The 7,500-nt window shown below is 43.2% G+C and overlaps 1 protein-coding gene across 3 annotated transcripts in view; it reads left to right on the forward strand.

Annotated features, from left to right (window-relative positions):
• Positions 1–7,500, forward strand: part of fws (four way stop) — a 39,343-nt gene that overhangs the window by 9,841 nt on the left and 22,002 nt on the right. The gene's annotated exons all lie outside the window — the stretch shown is intronic.

Consider the following 7,500-nt stretch of genomic DNA (forward strand, 5'->3'; position numbering starts at 1 on the left):
TAAATTTACTAACTCATGTACTGATTCACCAGAGATGTATAGACATGTTGTATGGAAGAGTTGGGGGCATGGAGGTTGGTGGATTGAAAGAGGTCTTGGCTTGAGGGTTTATTATGGGGAGGTAGAGGTGTGACCCCATGAAAGACCTTGCCCCAGGTGCTAAGGGTGGAGAGTGACCTGCTTTGCTCTGCGTCTGCTACTGTTCACCGGTCTGCTCGATCTCTTTTGTCTACTAGACCTTTTATCCAGTCACTCCTTTTTTGGGCAGGTGCCTGCTTCTGTATTTTAGGTTGCCATTACTTTTGGCTGTGACAAAGGGGTGAGTTCGCCGGAATTGCTCGAGTGGGAGAAGGTACTTGGCCAAACAAGGAAGGGAGGCAGCAGCCAGGACCCAGGTGCAAAGCGAACCCATCCGGTTGAAGCATATCGTTGTCATACCAATCGGCCACGCAAACGGGTCATCCTCGAGCCATTTGAACGTCTTATGCACTGATGGTGCATCTGGTGGCAAGTTCCTGATTGGCTTCTATAGATGGTTGCTGTTTAAGGTGCAACATTCAGTTGCAAGGAGAGTCACGTCGTCTTCAGGGGCTGAAATATAAAAGTATGAAGCCAGTAAAAGGCTAAGGAAGACTATAATAATTTACTTGTCAATACCTTACTAAGATACCAGAAAATGAGAGCGTAATAAGAACGTCACAAGAGAGCTAACTTAAAGTAAACGTGAGCGTCTTGGGCGCTGTAAAAACGTAACTACGGTAGCAGCACGCAATTCGAAGGCAGTTGGCCTAAACAAGAAGTAAAAGTGCATCTTGAGCGCAGTATGGACGTAACTGCGAGTAACAACATGCGGTGGGCACGATTCTTTTGTAGGTGATTCAACAGGCGTCTGGGCGCGATTCTGCGTAGTAACATTCGTTCGGCCTTGAGCCAGATTAAAATTAAATTTGTGATAATTACTATGTAAGCCTATATAAAACATGATGTCTGCAGTGCGTTACTCCTATTGCAACAGATTTCGACTCCATCAATTACATGTTACCTATTCACCAATACCTTAAAACTAAAGAAGCATAAATTCCAGCAGTACTAAGGACAAGATATCGAACACTGAGAGAAGATGTCATTAAAACGTTAGAATCAGTCATACAACGTATGGTACTTAGTACAATTCATAATCCTAGAATGAATTCCGTGTAAAGCGGTGAAATAGGTTAGTAAAAGGGGTCATCGACATGTATGTGTGAATAAGCGAACAAAGTAAAAGTAAAAGGAAAGTAATTTTCAAAAGAACAAAGAACACAACGATATGTATAAATTTAAAGAATGTAGTGAGGGCGTAGTGCCCAATTGATGTATCGTTACTGATCCCTGTTTATCTTTACTTTGAGATGGACGTATCATGGTGCAGGGTTACCAAAACATTTACAATACTATTACAATATTTATTAAACATTAAAAAAACAGTCACATTAGAAAAACATTAAAAACATGCCACAGGACAAAACATTAAGAACATGCCACAGGACAAAACATTAAGAACATGCCACAGGACAAAACATTAAAACCACAAAACAAACGAACAAATAAGGCCGGAAGTAAAGGCCAAACCCTCAGCCACATATACCCATAGGTAGTTATCAAGCAGTTATTCCCGTGCCAGTTAAGAGTTGTGCTTTCATAAAAACCTATAATACTGGAATACTTATCTCTGAGAACGTGGGTGGATCACGGCAGAATCAAAACACCGGACAAAAAAGACGATAAAAAACCTGCGACCTGCTCTAGCTGAAACATGCAACCCGGAGTTTTTTTTTTTTTTTTTTTTTTTTTTTTGGATTTCTTGGCTATCAACCAGCGGCATGTGGCCAAGGTTATTAAGCCAATGGATCCTATTTATTCTTTCAATCTAAATAAGGTCATAAAGTTTTGTCTCCCTTAAAAAAGCTATTACTCTACGTATTATGTGTTCATCATCTGTTAATATATTTGGTAATGTGAAACGGATGTTTTTTATTTGGAAATAATTTTTTAATTGGTGTCTATTGTTATTGTATTTTTGGCAAACTGTTAAGATATGGTTTATGGAATTAATGGTATTGCATTGGGGGCACTGTGGAGGGAAGTTCCTCTCAATATAGGGTGTGAGGTGGGTTAGCCTGGTTGCGTTCAGCCTGAGGCGGGCCAAGACCACCTCCTCTCTTCTTATTTTTCTATGGGCTGTGTCCCATATTTCTATTGTGTGTTTTAGTTTGTTGTGTAATTGCAGGTCGGTCCACTCACTTTGCCACAGGAGATGGATTTTTGCTTTTATAAGAGACAAAACACCTGAGATCTGTACGGACTATGCTAAGGTCCAGATCGTCAGTTGACCCGGCTAGTCGGTCAGCCTGTTCATTGCCATGGATACCAGAGTGGCCTGGCACCCATATCAGCTTGATTGATTTGTTGGCACTATGTAGCTTACGAATGATATTACCCAGCAGTTCATTTTGAGTGGTTTCTAAGGATTTAATGGCTTTAAGTGAACTTAAGGAGTCAGAAAAAATGACTATTCTATCGTGGGTCGTCGATAGTGCAAAATCAATAGCTTTATCAATTGCAAAAAGTTCGGCAATAAAGATCGATGTATGATTCGGCAGTCTGAATCTCAACTCACATTCATTCGACCATACACCTGCACCCACTACTTGCTCGGTCTTGGAGCCGTCAGTATATATATGAAAAAAAGGTAGATGTTTAATAAGGATCTCTCTGAACCTCTGGCGTACCTCCACCTCCGGCGCCATGGCCTTGGTTGATGGAAGCCAAGCTTCCATGATGGAAAAATTGGGCGTTTCCCATGGCGCTATATTTGTGTGAACCAGGGTATCGATGGTAGAGAGATCTATACCGACTTTAAGGATGAGGTCGTGGAGTCTTGTAGTAAAGGGCCTAATGGCTCCATTACCGTTGGGGTGGCTCGGGTCTCGAGCCACCTTCGCGGCATAGGTCAGCGCCAGCTGGCCGCGTCTGAGTCGGAGGGGAGGTACTCCTGACTCCACCTCTAGACGCTCAATCCTTGTGCATTTGAGGGCCCCAAGACAACTACGCACACATGCATTCTGCACAACATCCAAACCTTTCAAAGTTGAGACCGATGCCGAACCATACACGATTGACCCATAATCTACTTTAGACCTAATCAGGGCTTTATATACCATTAGCAAAGACTTTCTATCAGCTCCCCATTTATTTCCAGAAATGCACTTTAATAAATTTAGTGCTTTTTGACATTTATTCTTTAATTGACCAATGTGGTCTTTCCAATTAAGTCTACGATCAAAAAGTAGACCAAGAAATCTAGCAGAATTTTGAATAGGTATTGGGTGGTGGTCTAGAGTTAGCCTGATGTTCGGCATTCTCCTTCGTGAAAAAATTACCCCAATACTCTTTCTTGTGGAAAACTTAAAACCCCACTGGAGGCCCCAGTTATGAATCATATCCAGTGCCAATTGGATGCGATTTGCTGAGAATTCTGCATTACTGCTGGAATGCCATAATGCACAATCGTCAGCGTACAGTGAGTATTTAAGATTCCGAGGGGGAGCTGGTAAGATGTCATTTATCATACACAAAAATAATGTAGGTGACAAGACACTTCCTTGTGGGACCCCGTTTGCCTGGACAAAAATGTCCGAGTAAGTGACATTGTCAGAAAACAATTTGACAGCAAAAGTTCTGTCAGAAATGAAATTTTGAATAAAACAAGGCATGTTTCCACGTAATCCGAAAGCATAAAGTTTTCTGAGTAGGCCATATCGCCATGTCATGTCGTAGGCTTTTTCAATGTCTAAAAATACTGAAATCAAAAAATGCTTTTTGGCAATTGCCTCTTGAATATGACTAGCCAGTTTTACTAGCTGATCGAGAGTTTGGCGTCCTTTTCGGAAACCGCACTGCTCGTCAACTAGTAAATTCCTGGAATTTAAAAAATGCAATAGCCTACTGTTAACAATTCGTTCCATGACCTTGCATAAGCAACTTGTCAACGCAATTGGACGGTAGGAGATGGCATGTTTGGGATTACCCCCTCCTTTCAATATGGGAATGATATGGGCGAAGTGCCATGAGTTTGGAAAAGTCTGGCTTTTCCAAATTTCATTGTACACTTCCAGCAACTTAATCATGGCATCATGATTAAGATGCTTTATCATCTCATACCGAATCTCATCGGGGCCTGGGGACGTTCCTCTACAGGCTTCTAGGGCTCGGACAAGCTCATTCATTGTAAGATCTTTGTTGTAATCAAGTTCATCTCCTGTGGCAAAGTGTATGGGTTGCAGCTCAGCCGCTTCCTTGATGGTCATGAATGCGGGATGGTAATTTTCTGAGCTGCTTGTATAAGAGAACTGCCTGGCGAGTGCAATAGCAATGTCTCTAGGTGAATCTAAATTATTGCCCTCATGAAAGAGGTTTTTAATTTTGAAAGATTTTTTCCTATTGATTTTATTGATAGTGGACCAAACCTGTGATATTTTGGTGTTACTATTGATGGTAGAGACAAAGCTTCGCCAGGAGTCTCTTTTGGCTTGTCTGATTGTTCTACGAGCCCTAGCTCTTGCTAGTTTGTAATTGCAAAAGTTCTCGTTATTGATGTTATTTTTGAAAAGCCTGTAGGCCCTATTGCGTTCACACAGTACCCTGCGGCAATCTGGTGTCCACCATGGAACTCTATGCTTAACGCTATCTGTCGAAGTCTTAGGAATGGATTTCATTGCTGCATCTAAAATAGAATTTTGAATATTGCTTACTTTATCATCAATGGCTTCTCCAACAAGTTCGAGCTTGACGCTCCTTGTGAAGGCGACCCAGTCTGCTCTTTTTACGTTAAATTTAGGTGCTGAAGGCGTTCTGGTTGTGTCGCATGAATATTTAATATAAATAGGAAAGTGGTCGCTTCCCAACGAGTCGTCAATGGTGTGCCACAGGCACTTGGCTGCTACTGTTGAAGAGACCAGAGATAGGTCAATATAGCTCAAATTACCGGTATTATCGTCCACTCGCGTTGGACTACCATCGTTCAGAAGGATTAAATCGGAATCGTTAACAAGCTTAACTACTTGCTCACCTTTACCATCCACCCGAAGGGAACCCCATAATGTATGATGAGCATTAAAATCACCTAAAATTATTTTATTTTGTGGCAGACTATCCTGAAGAGCAAAGAGCTCATCATAAATTACCACATTGTCAGGTGGACAATAAACTGAACATATAGCCAGATACGTGCTATTGACTTTTACTTTGCATGCGACTATCTCCAAAGTAGAATCTATAGTCACTTCTGTAAAAGGGAGGTTTTGGTGGATGTACATGGCGACTCCGCCTCCACCCCTACCCTCTCGATCCTTCCGACATAGATGGTAGTAACTCAACGAAACTAAATCATCGGAAATAAGGTTGTTTAAATGGGTTTCTTGTAGGACGATAATATCGGGAGCATAAGACGAGGCTAATAATCTGAGGTCATTTACTCTAGTTCTAAGACTTCGACAGTTCCATTGTATAATGGTCAACGCGAAGATTACGTTTTATGGGGTTTAGAAGTGCCTTGTCCGCCTTTTTTCACTTTTTTCTGGGAGGGAGGCGCCTCCTCTCCCGAGCTTCCCGGGGACCTCTCGCGGGAAGATTTGGAGACAATAGCCTCCATGTCCTGCACCTCTCTGCGAGGGAGACGCCCGGTTGAAGATGATCTGCTCCGAGGAGCAGACCAAAAACCAGACGAAGTCCTCACAGGAGTCGCCTGGACGGGAAGGTGTGATCCAGATTGTGATTTGGTATTATCCTCCTTACGTTGCTGCTTTTGCTGGGTTGATTCAGCAATTTGTTTAATTGTTTTGTTCAATTCGACAATCTGACTCATTAATTCTTTAACCGTTTCCTTTAGTTCTGCAATTTCTTTGTCCTTAGCCGCAAGATCCTTACTGACACTGCTTGCACTGGGAGTGTTGTTAGTTGCTACTGAAGCGTAGGAAGTATTGGGCTTGTTGATCAAGCCTTCAACTTTCCTCTTGGCTTCACGGTAACTAACATCATGGCCTCTCATGTATGCTAATATCTCAGTCTCCTTCAGGCTGCTGCACTCGGCAGAACCTGACTGATGGGGACCTCCACAGTTAGCACACTTGGAAGGGTTTCCAGTACAGGTAGTGGTGTCATGAGCTCCAGCACATTTACCGCAAGTAAATTTATCAGTATCTTTATCAATGCAGCGTAATGAGGTGTCCAAATTTTTGGCATCTATTACAGCGCATAGGTTTTTGAATGTAAGGTCTTACTTGGACACGTTCGTATCCAACATAGACATACTCAGGAATTTTACTCGAAGCAAAGGTCAAAAAACACAATCCGGTTTTCGTTCGCACATTCTCGTCTTTCTTGGTCATGCAATTCACGTCCATTACGCCTTGGTCCTTCATGTTTTCAAGAATTTCACTTTCATCCATCGTTCTCAAATCCCTATGAAAGATTACTCCCTTACAGGTATTTGGGCCAACAGGAATAGTTACTCTAACCTTCAAATCATGAATCTGCGTCAGTTTAAGCAAGTCGTTAACCTGGGATTTAAATTGCACTTTTACAAGGAGGCTACCATCTCGCAATTTCTTGACAAAATCAAAGTCGCCGTCCACTTGACCATCAAGGACCTTCTTGATGATGAAGGGGTTAACGTTCAGAAGCGACTGATTTTCATTTACGCATCTGACGGCCAAATACCTTGCATTCTCTGGAGGGATAGCAAGTCGTTCTCGTCGGTCAAAAGTCGGGGTTCCATTATTCGAAGTCGAGGTCATAGGACGGTCATGGGTCGCCCCTCCTCCTCGAGGAGAAGAAGGGGTAGCCGGGGAATCAGTCATGCTGGGCATCGGACCAAGTCCGACCCCTGTACCCTTGTCCGTTGTCCTGAAGGGACCAATAAACCCCTTAACTATTGGTAATCAACCCAACAGCAATAGCTAAGAGAGTGTAGCAGTTAAACGTTCTCTACCCCCCCAGTGGAAGCCTGGTTGCGTTCTCCAGTACCACAGAGGGATCGAGTTATGTGGGGGACACTTTCCTACCGCCGAACTTGCCGAAGCGAAGGACGGTAAGTCTATGCCCACCCCCCAAGCGAATACGGGAGCCCACAAGGGAACTCCGGTAGGCTCAGGGAAGTCACATGAAGATAAGAAGAGAAAACAAGGAGAGAAAAAGTGCGCCCAAAGGACGCCCCAGACTACTGGGCCTCACTACCCAGGGGTCAAAGCCCGTAAGGGCTACCCTGGTGTAGAAGAGAGCTGCGGGTCTGAGGTGGGGTGCTACCTATGACTACAGACTATCTACGCCTCGTGCGACCTGTAAAATACAAGGCACTGAAGGTGCAGTCAAAGCACAAAGTGCTGTAAGCTGTAAAGACAGATGTTATTACTTTACAAGTTACGTTAAGAGAACTCAGGAACAACAGTGCCGAGCGAGACG

Source organism: Penaeus vannamei, chromosome 24 (assembly GCF_042767895.1).
Source record: "Penaeus vannamei isolate JL-2024 chromosome 24, ASM4276789v1, whole genome shotgun sequence".
NCBI lineage: Eukaryota > Metazoa > Arthropoda > Malacostraca > Decapoda > Penaeidae > Penaeus > Penaeus vannamei.